General features: G+C 57.0%; 1 protein-coding gene across 4 annotated transcripts in view; it reads right to left on the reverse strand.

Moving 5' to 3' along the window:
• Positions 1–9,004, reverse strand: part of ARAP1 (ArfGAP with RhoGAP domain, ankyrin repeat and PH domain 1) — a 67,330-nt gene extending 58,326 nt beyond the window's left edge. For 3 of the 4 annotated variants that reach the window (XM_045817930.1, XM_045817932.1, XM_045817927.1), the window contains exon 1: positions 8,863–9,003. The gene's annotated coding sequence lies outside the window, so the exon portion shown is untranslated. Of the gene's footprint in view, positions 1–8,862 lie in introns of all 4 variants that reach the window. The other variant, XM_045817931.1, reaches the window with a different exon arrangement.
• Between the last annotated feature and the right edge of the window lie 2,291 nt (positions 9,005–11,295).

The following is an 11,295-nucleotide window of genomic DNA, read 5'->3' on the forward strand; positions in this document are numbered from 1 at the left end:
GTGGTTAGGGAGTGCTTACCACCTACCAGGCATGTGCTAAACACGTTACACGGATTGTTTCACATAATTCCCCCAGGGCATCCAAGCTTGTGGTGTCTCTGGCCCACAATGGAAGAAGAGTTGTCTTGGGCCACACATTAAATACACAAACACTAACAAAAACTGATGAGCAAGAAAAAGGTTTTAAACAGGCTTACTATTTTGTGTTGGGCCACATTCATAGCCACCCTGGGCTGCATGCGGCCCGCGGGTGGCAGGTTGGACACCCCTGCCCCGACAATGTTGGAAAGCGGATGGCTTGCCCAAAATGACACGAGCCAGAATCGGACCCACGGGCTGCCTGGGCCCTGCTTCCACTCCATCTCCTCAGAGGGCACCAGAGAGGCAGGGAGCGGGGCGGTTGGCCAGCTGAGAGGGCCTGGGGGGCCATGCTGAGACACTCGCCCTTGATGACCAGGCAACGGGACGCCACAAAGGGCGGCAGGGTGCCCCAGACCACGCATGGGGGGACAGGCAGGCAGGCAGGCAGGGGTTCCTCCTGCTGTGAGACTTGGAAATCCACGGCTCTTCTGAGTCCGTTTCGTCACCTGCACAACGGGGATTGTGGCAACTCCACTTTGCAGGCTTATGAGGAATAAATGTAGGCCCTCAAAACAGATCCCCAGTCTGACCGGTCGTCACTCCCAGGGACGTCCCACCTGCCCCAGAGAGGACCCCAAAGCCAGCACAGGCATGGCCCACCAGGCCGGCTGCTCCGTCCCTGCCGCCTCCCACCCCCCTGCTGTTACTCCACGCGCCCCACCTCAGGGGTGGGCCCTGGGGCTCCCTCTGCCTGGAAGGCTCTGGCAGCCACCGACGTGACTCACGGCCACGCTTGCCCAGCACCTGCTCGAACACAAGGCCTGCCTTCCACGGCCATCCTCCCTAAAAAGTGCCCCCACCAGTCCCCATCCCCCGACCCTGTGCCATTTCTCAGCATCCCACTCACCACTACTGGGACACTGTATTCTATATTTACTGTTCACTGTCAGTCTCAGCTGGAGGGCCGGGACACTGTCTCATTCACAGTTCTGTCCCCCGTGGCTAGCAACGCCCAGCCACAAGGAGAATGGAGGAATGGAAATCTACAAAGGCCTGGCTCACTGGGGTCAGGAGCTTGAGTTGGGACTCGGGCCTGTGACAAGGGTAGGGAGGGAAATGGTCGGCTGAGTCAGGTGTCAGAGATTCGATTCTGAGAGCCCTTGGCACCCTCCATGGCTAAGCCTGACAGGTATTTCTGCCTCTGAGGCTGCCCCAGCCACTTCCTGCTGTGCTGGCCATAAACACTGCTGGGTTGGGGGCCCCTTGTTCACAGGAGAAAGTGCTGATTCTCAGACCCCCAGAGCTGCCCACCCCTACAATGCCCCCCAGAGCAGGTCGGAACCACCTGGACTTCCAGGAGATTCCGAGACCAACACCCCCTGCCCCCAACTCAAGGCCTCTCCACTACCTGCCTGCCCTTTCCATAGCTCCCCATCACCCACGGGGGTTCAAAGGCCTCCACCCTCTGGCTCCTGCAGCTCACTCCTCCTCTCCTGTCCCATTACCCCCAGCCCCACTGCCTGGCTCTTTACCTCCAAGACTTACTTGGCTTGCACTATCCTCTCTGCCAGGACCTCCCCACCCCACAACCACCTGCTCCTTAGGCATGTAGGGACCACCTAGTCTAGCCTTTCCCACTTCCAGAAGGGGAATGGGAACCCCAGAGAGAGGCAAGAACACAAGCAGGGCCACCCAATAAGTCAAGACCAAGGCCTTCCCCGGCCCCACCCCAGCCCCCTGCTCCTTGAAAGAACCAAGAAGGGGAGCTTCTCTCAGGTGACTTCCCAGATACTGAAGCAACCCCATCCTCCTAGCGCGCTGGCCAGGTGGGCCCTGCACTGATAAATGTGGGTTTTCAGGCCACAGGCCGTAGAGGCAGGTAAGTGTCCTAGTTCACATCCTGGAACAGAACCACCAGACAATCCCCGGATCTTCAGCCTCCCTGGGCCTAGCAGGCCCATCTTTAAAGCTGAGGAGAAGACAGAGGGAGCAGGAACAGCCCCAGTCTGAGGGCAGGGGTAGGCCTTTCGCTGAGGCTGTGGCACCAAGCAAGAGAGGCCCCCGCCCCAGAGCTGGTCCGCTGTCCTCTGACCCTCTGACCAGGCGCAGTCTCCAGCCCTGCCCTCAGGGCAGTCCCTTTCCCCCACCAGGCTAGGGAGGCCTTTGGGAACACGTTGTTGCATTTTACCTGCAGACCCACAAAGCGGCCCATCTGGAGCAAGGGCCCCACTCAAGTGGGTGAAAGTTTCACCCAGCTCACCTACCAAGGGCTGCAGAGCCAAGAACTTCCTCCCCCTACCCAGCAGGACATCAACTGCTGGTCACACCCACACACAGGGAAAAGCACAGGACCTTCAAGGGCGTGTGTGGACCCAAGAGTGCACAGGTACGTGCGCGCGTGCGCGAGCACACACACACACACACACACACACACACACAGAGTGCCCCCAGAGGGCTGTGGAGTAGGAAGGGGCTCCTTGGGGCAGGATGGGGTGCATCTCCTTCACAGGAGGCAACAGGCCTCCCCTTCAGGGACAGGTCCCCCTCTACGCCCAGGGCTCTTTTTGGGCAGCTGCTGTGCCCACAGGCCCAGTGGGCACCAGAAGCAGCTGGGGCAGGTGCTGTGAGACACTCGAAGGCTACAGGGCTCTGGGCTCTGTTTGCTACTCCAACCCCCAAGACTGGCCCCGGGCCTGCCAAACCACATCCTGTCCCCAGAGGACTGGTTTTTGCCCAGCAGTGTGGCCCAGACCTTGCTCTGTGACCCAGCCAATCACCAGCCCTCCTGGGGCATTCCATCTGTCAGTCCTATCCTGGTATCCAGGAAGACAGTTCTACCACCATTGAATGAAAAGGAGGCCTGGCCCTGTCTGTCCCCTCCTCACCAGGTCCCTTGCAGGGCCTGGTTCTCAGATTTCTTGAGAGCAGGCAGTTGGGTATGTACGCTCGGGTGGTGAATGCACAGAGCACACACAGCCTGGAGACCGACTTGCCCCCCAAGCGGCCCTGAGGAACTCTCCAGTCCTCACCTGTGTGGCACCAGCTGGCCAAGGTGTGGCAGAGTCTACCTAGCTCTCAACTCAGGGTCCACCCTACCCGATTTGAGGGTTTGAGAGTCATACCACAGACTCATATGTGAGTAATTTGAGACTCATAGAACCTAGAATTTTGGAAATTTGGAAGCTGGGAATCGCAGGCACATAAAACCTTAGAATCTTGAATCCCTAACACCTAGGATCTGACTCAGAATCCTAAAATTGCAACTGCTCCATATAAGGAGAGGGAGGGTGAGAGTGGAGAGGCATGGAGAAGCCCCCCACCTCAATCTGCCTCACCTCTCACCTGCCCTGTGTAGTGGGTTGCTGTCCACACCTGGGGCTGATGGACCTGGGAGGTTCCAGGGGCTGCTGCTCCCTCCCTGAAGCTCCAGGGAAGCCAAGTCCACTGGAAATAAGTGACCCAAGGCCTCTCGCTGAGCCAAAGGTCAGGGGCATACCTACCATGGACTCCTGATTGCAGGCCTGACTGTAGGCAGAGCCCCGGCCCTGCATTATGGTAGGAAGGAAGGGAAGAAAGAGGGGGTGCCCAGGGGCAGGGCGATGCCCTCTGGAGTGGTAGGGAAGGGGGCAGAGGGGACTCAGGCACCTGGGGAAGAAATATGCAGTGGTAGCTCAGCCCTGCTGCTGCCCCCCCAACTGCCGCCCCCCACCCCCATCCTGGATGCGGACCCACCCCAGCATGGCCAGGAGGAGGGAGGCCAGGCTGCCCAGGGGGCTTGGGCAGTTGAGATTCCAGGCTGACCTCTGTCTCCCTGCCCTGAGAACAGGGATAAAAAGTGGCTGTGAGAGGTCTGAACCCTCCTCTTCCTACCCCCTTTGGCTCACAGTCTTGACCCCCACCACGAAGATAACAAGATAAGGAAAGGTGGAAGACTTCACCACAGCCTTCCCTCCTGGGGCGGGCTCTCTGAGCCCTGACTCCTCCTCTGGACCCCTGCGACCCTGGGCACCACACTCCTGACCACAGCTGGTCTCTGCTTCTTGCCCTCTTAGTTCCGGAACCATTTTTTCCAGGTTTGTTCAATTAGTCACTGACACCCAGCTGATCTCAGGCACCTTGAGCAGAATCAGGCCCCTGGTCTGGCCAGGAAGAAAGGCTTGGGCCATACAACAAGGAAGGTAGGCAGTGACTGAAGGCACCTCAGGGTGTCAGAGTCTCAGGAGGCCCTGATCAGGCCTTAGGCAGGGGGGTGGAATGCAGGCCTCGGAGCCCCCCGCCTGGCTCCCAGGCCCAGCTCTCCCCTTTCCTGGGCTGAATGACCACACATGCAAGTCACTTAGTCCTACTGATGTCAGTGTCCTCATGAACAAGATGGGCTCTGGGAGAACCGCTGCATTCAGCAAAGCCAAGCTGACAGGATGAGAGCAGGGAGCAGACCTCAGGGGGAGCTCATCCTAGGGCTGGGCCCACAGGAGCTGAGGGCTTGACAGCCGCCAGCTCAACCTGCAAGCAGGGGGCCCTCACAGGCATTCCATCGCCACAGCTGGTCACCAGCAATGTCACCCGAGCAGGTGGCCCTCCAGTCCCTGCCTGCCACCCCGACTGGGGTGGGACCCAGGGTGGGACAAGGTTTGGATCCCCTCTGGGCTGCAGTGTCTCCCAGCGCTCAGGGTTCTCACTCTGAAACAAGAGAAACCCAGGCTCAGGGCTCTACTATGGAGCAGATAATCCTGTGCAAATCACTTAACCTCTGCAGGCCTTAGTTTCCTCATCTGTGCAATGAAAATGGTAAATGAAACCATGACATGAAATACTTAGCTCAGTGGTCCTAGCACAGAGTGAGCTTCCAAGAAACAGTAGCTACCACTACTATCATTACTACTATTTTTTAAAGATTTTATGTATTTATTTTTAGAGAGAGAAGGAAGGGAGAGAGGGAGAGAAGCATCAGTGTGTGAGAGAAACATAGATTGGTTGCCTCTCACACATGCCCAACTGGGGACCTGGCTCGTAACCCAGGCATGTGCCCTAGCTGGGAATCGAAGCGGCAACACTTCGATTCATAGGCTGCCACGCAATCCTCTAAGCCACCCCAGCCAGGATTCACTACTACTATTTAATAATGTGGTTATAAAACTGATCGCTTAACTCCACATGCCCTTCCAGCTACTCGGATTGTCCCAATGGTTTAGGACAGATGTCCTGATTATGGAACAGACTTTTCCCTTCTGGACATACTCCAAAGGATGAGCTGGAGAGAAATTCCACAGGAAGGAAGGTCATGCAGAAGGCCAACCATGCATCGCCCTCCACCCCCAGGCTGTCCCTGACACCTGGGTCGGCTGCCTCTTTGGGCTATGACTGTCCACTCCGGAGCCCTGGTTGGAATGCACAGGTCTGGGGCCTGACAGGGGTGAGGTTCAGCGGACAAGCTGTCCTCTCTGGGCAGGGCCGGGGGCTCTCAGGAGTCAGCAGCAAGCCCTGAGCCTTATCAGTAGCGCACTTATAGGGGATCTCTGAGGACCCCCATATCCTTTTGCTGTTCAGACCATTGGAGTGGCCACCCTTAGTGCAGAACCCCTTCCTAAAACACCAAAGACCCCTCTGCACAGGGCCGTGGAAGGAATGAGTCTGGCCTGACTGGGACCAGAGGAGGAGTGACAGGGGCTGCCCAAGGGAGTGGATTCTGCTTCTGAGGGAGGGCCCAGTCTGCTGGGCTGAGGTCACACCTTGCTGCCTTGGCCACCACCAGGGGAAAGCCCCTTACTGAGTGAGACCCTGGACTGAGCTCACGGGGTGAGGTCAGACTAGGGAAGGGGAATTCAGGCCAAAGCGGTAAACAAAAGCTTGGATCCTGATTCTGCCTCTACCACTTCTTTGCTGTGACCTTGGGTAAGTGACTTTGCCACTCGGTGCCTCAGTTTCTTTCTCTGTAGATTGAAACCTAACTTCCAAGATTGTTTGGAGGATGAAACTGGTTAACATACATAAAGGTGCCTGCATCCTGGCTGGTGTGGCTCAGTGGACTGAGCGCCAAAAGGTCAAGGGTTCGACTCCCAGTCAGGGCACATGCCTGGGTTGCAGGTCAGGTCCCCAGTTGTGAGTGTGCGCAAGGCAACCAGTAGATGTTTCTCTCACACATCCATGTCTGTCTCCCTCTCTTTCTCCCTCCCCCCACCCCATCCCTAACAGATAAATGAAATTGTAAGAACAAGTGCAGCAGTGCTGTGTGCATGTTCACTGTCGCTGTCATTCCGGCTGAAGCCATTACTCAGCTCTGAGTGTCTTCCCCTTTTACTGGAGGTTCCAAGATGGGCCAGACTAGGAGTCAGGGTCAGTCTGGGCTCCCACCACAGCTCTCTGTGTGACCCTGGTCCAATCTCTGGCCTTGGCCTCAGTCTCCCCATCTGTGAAAAAAGCTGGGCCAAGCGGTCACTGACTGGCCATGGCCATATCTGCTCCAGCCTTCCTCCCACCTCATTTCCTCCTTCCTTCTCCATTTCCAGCTCCTGTCCTATTGCACACCCCCCCCCCACCCCCCGCCGCCACTGCAACAGAAACCTTGGAAGCCTAAAGCAGGTTAAAAGGCACAGCTGGTAGGCAAGGGGTACCAGACCTCAAGCAGCCCAGGGCCCATCCCAGGCCTCCAAGGGTTAAGATCCAGAGTGAAGGGGGGTGGGGGGAGGAAGAGGCAGGGTCAGGGCTAGAGCCCAGGGCCTGCCTCCCCTCCCCCTACCTTGGGAACAGAAGCTACTTGTTTTGGGCATCAGCCCGCTGGCTTTGAGCTTGGCCAAAGGGAGAAGGGGATGGAGAGGGGAGAGCCCCTTGCCCCTCCCCCCAACCCCAGGAAGAGTAGAGGGGACTCCCTTCTTCCAGCTGATGCCCTAGTACTGGGCTAGTCCATCACCAGACCCTAGGACTCTCCGAGGCCCCTTACCCCTCTGAGCTGACCCCTTCCCCCAAGTTCTGCCTTTTCTTCATTCAAATACTCACTGCTGGGGGCAGGATTAGACTCAGGCCCAGCTCCAGCCCAGACCAGGCTCTTTTCGGAGCATGGGCTTACCAGCCCATCCTGCAGATGGGGAAATGGAGGCTCTGAGGAACTGAGATGTCCAAGGGTGTGCAATCACATGGGGCATGGTAGCAGCACAGACACTGCCCCAGGTCCCAGACATTCCCTTAGCGCTGCAGGCCCCTTCCCCGCAGGGCTCCAAGGAGGCCCTTGCTAAGCTGAGCCATTACACAGCACTGAAAAGCTAGGCAGCAATAGGGCAGCCCACTTCTGAAGCCCCAAAGGATCTGGGACATTTGGAGGAGAGAAAACTTTGGGGGTGGGGGAAGACAAGCAACCTGCACAAAGGGCTGAGGCTTGATGTACAGACAAGCATGACTGGACCCTGACAGGTGACCGGGGTGAGGCTGGGACCAAGAAGGTAATGCCCCAGTGAAGCCTGGGTACAATCTGAGCCCCTGGTGGCCTCTGCCAACTTTCACCTCCCCAGTTGTCAGGACTCTGCCTGGGACAGGCCCCTCTTGCCCTACTCCAGTAAGCAAGTGGCAAATGGGGAGGCAGAGTCCCCAGGCCAAGGTCTGGCCAATCCCAAACCTGCCATGGGACAGGGGGTCAATTCTCTCTACACCTGGCCCCTGACACCCTTTCACACCATACCCATTTCCGTGCCATTCCTCAAATATTCCGTGCAAGTTCCTGCCCTTGCACAAGCTATGTCCTCCTCGGGAGGGTCCTTATCCTTGTGAATTGCCACGTAACTGCTGAGGACCATTCCAGTCATCTCCTTCCTGGACCTCCAAGAGCTCCAGTCCCTGATCCTCAGTGCCTACCTGCATCTGTCTTTGTGACTCTGCCAGTATCCTTCTAACCTGTAATGAGCTTACTGGGAGGTCTCCCCTAGCCTGGGCACTATCTGCTGTCTGAGGACAGGCATCCTGGGTGCCTCTGTCTGGACCTCAGTGCTCACGCAGTAACCCGAGTACCTCTACATATCTGCCTGACCCCGCAGCCCTCCCTGTCCCCAAGCCTGAGGATGAGGGAAGGCTCCCAGGGCAGGAGCTTTGGGGGATGGTGTGCATACGCCAGAAGCCATACGGTGATGGCTTTTAACCCAAGTTCCCCCAAGCACCAAAAAAACCTCTGGCCATCTGGGACTAAACACCCACACCATGCCCTGCAGGCTGAACTCCAAGTCTGCTCTCTCCAGTCCCAAAAACCCACTGCTGCCTTGACCCCATTCAGTGTGAACACAAACCTCCTTTTTCCAGCAATTGGGCCAGGTAGGGGCTCTTGGGAGTCCAGGCCACCATTTACTGGTGGGGAATTGGGGCGCAGAGACCGGAAATAGTCTTCCCAAGGTCACTGCCCAGGTCCTGGGCACAGGGTCGTTGCCATGTGCAGAGCTGTAGGGGTCTCCGCTGTCGACGAGGTGGGAGCCTTCATTTCACAAATATGAAAAGCAAGGCGTCCAGGGAAGAGCTGGCTCCGGATCCCGAGAGCCTTCATGCCATAGGGCTGAGGGCTGGAAGCTCCCGGTCCCGCCGGTTCGCCCTCTTGCCTACAGTCTGACCGGACAGCGCACCTTGAGGAGGCGATCCCTATCCCCACCACTGAATAGCAGAACTGAAAACACAACCCGAAACATCCGCGGAAGTAGGTGCCGGCACAGAATTGTCGCGGGGCCTCAGCGTTCCCTTCTGCGGAATGGGAAACTCCGGGCCACACTTGGGGAAGGAGCGCAACGGGGAGGTCCCGGCAACCACACTGACCTGTTCTGAGCGAAGACTCTACACGGGGACCCGGCGTTCCGGAGCAGCCACAGACTCATCCGCACCAGCTAACTCGCGGCCTCAGGCCGGGCGCGCCCACCCCCCCGGGTGCTTCCGTCCGCCCCACGTGACGCCCTAGGGAGGGGAGGGCGGGGCAGGGGCATGGACACGCCCCCTCTCTGACCCGGCTCTGTAGAGTCCCGGCTCGCCCAGCACTAGAAGGGTGTGTGTGTCTCGCTGGTTCCTCTTGCTGCTACTCGGAGGTCCGTTTCTGTATCCTGAGGCTCAGGTTCTATCCCCATCCCCACCACCCGCTGAGACTCCATCACTTCCAGAGTCTCCCGGCCTCTTGCTACTACTCTTCTGATGACTGTGCCCCAGCGGAATGAGCCACACCCCCCTCCCAGGAGCCCCCACCCCCAGGGTGTGAAAGACAGTAGGACCTAGGTCTCTGACCTTTTCTAGGAAGTCCTTCCCCACCGCTTTCTCTGAGGCTGCCTCACTTCTCTCCCTGGGCCACGCCCCCAGAGGCGGGGTGGTGGGGAACAGGCCCGCCCAGAGTGCCTAAAGATCCTATGGCTGAAGGCTGAGGCCTAAGGCCCTGGCACACAGGCACCTTCGCTGGCCTAAAGAACGGGATATTCTCTACCACTCTGCAAGCACACACACAGATGACGGTCCTGGGCAGGCATTCCTGGTTCCTGTGTCCGGGGCACTTTTGGGGCCACCCAAGCCAGAGATCTTACTCTACCTCTCCAAATGCCCTGTGGACACATTTGGAAGAACAGCCCTCACTGGAGTGGGACATGAAGGTTTACTCATTGAGATTGGGAGTCATTAATTTGAGTGCCTACACCTACTGCACGCCAGGCCCAGTGCTGAACAATTCACTCCTTTTATCTCAATCCTCCTCTGCTTGAAGGCAAAAATCATCACTGCAGGTTATGGATTAGAAAATGAGGCTCCAAAAATTTCCCCAACTTACCCCAAATTACAAAGCCAGTATTGGGCAAACCTGGGATTGGAACCCAAGTCTTGGTGAGTTATAGAATCTCCTGCCTCCCACTGGCCCTTTACTCTGCCCCTCCAGGAAAGTCCACTACTGCGTCTTCCTGACGAGGCTGAGGCAAGTCGCTTCCCAGAAGGGAAGACAGGGCCATACCTCGGAGAGAACTTTCTGGCCCCAAATTCATATCAGGTGCAAAAATTCTGGGGAGGGCAGAGCACAGGGCCCTTCTCCCAACCTGACAGCAGAGGTGTCCCTCAGGCAGCAGAGGGCACCTGGGGGCCACAGAGAACAGGGGAGACCCAGGCATCCTTCTAGACTTCAAAGCATCAAGGTAGAACACAGGAACAAGGGCCTGGCATTCGACCACTGGCAGGGGATTAGGGACCCCCATCCTTTTTGTTACCACAGGCTGGAGGTCTCTCTTTTTTTTTTAATTGATTTGAGGGAGACAGACAGACAGAGGGAGACAGAGGGCAAAATGCCCACCAATTTGTTTTTCCACTGATTTACGCATTCACTGGTTGATTTTTTTTTATGTGTCATAACCAAGGATTGAACCCAAAACCTTAGCATATCAGGATACTGCTCTAACCTAATGAGCTATGTGGCCAGCCCAGAGGTCTTCAAAATGACCTAAGGAGGGCTCAAATAACAGGGCCTGGTCCCTTCAATGCACTGGAGTCTGATGACTCTCACCTCAACTCCAACCTCCCTCCTCCAGAACACGTTGCCCCAACCTCAGCCCTGTGGTGTGAGACCCAGGGACCTCTCCACCTCCCTTCCCTGATGCCTGGAGAGTGTCAGGCCCCCAGCCCATACACTGAACCCTGGGAGGCTGAAGGTCACAAAGTAGAACGTCCCTCCCCATGGACCTGAAGGTCACATGGAAGAAGCCCACCCTCTGACCCCTGCTGCAGGGCCTCTAAGCCAGATCTGCTCCTTCTCTCAGAGCAGTGAAAGACAGTCAAATAGCCTGGAGAGAATGACAGAATGAACATGCAACCAGGACAAGTGGCTAGAAAGAGTGAAATAATGGCCCAGCCAGTGTGGCTCAATTGGTTAGAGCATTGTCCTGTGTACTGAAGGGCCTCGGGTTCCATTCCTGGTCAGGGCACATGTCTAGGTTGCAGTTCAGTACCTGGTTGGGGCACATGCAGGAGGCAACCCATAGATGTTTCTCCCCCTCTCTGGAATCAATAAATACATATTTTAAAAATTATAAAAACTGCAGTGAACTACTGAATAGACACAAAGGAAACAGAACAACCCAGCCCTCCACTTACACACGGGGAGATGAGGGGATGCCTAAAGGCGCAAAGGTCAGGGGATCAATGAAAGCATTAACAAAATGAGCCGTAGAACAAGGGGGCCAAGGGCAGCAGGCTGGCTGGGGCAGGTGGGGAGCAGGCACTGCGACGAGCCGG

This window comes from Phyllostomus hastatus, unplaced genomic scaffold, assembly GCF_019186645.2.
Source record: "Phyllostomus hastatus isolate PE091 unplaced genomic scaffold, TTU_PhHast_1.1 phas_scaffold_317, whole genome shotgun sequence".
In the NCBI taxonomy this organism is placed as follows: Eukaryota; Metazoa; Chordata; class Mammalia; order Chiroptera; family Phyllostomidae; genus Phyllostomus; species Phyllostomus hastatus.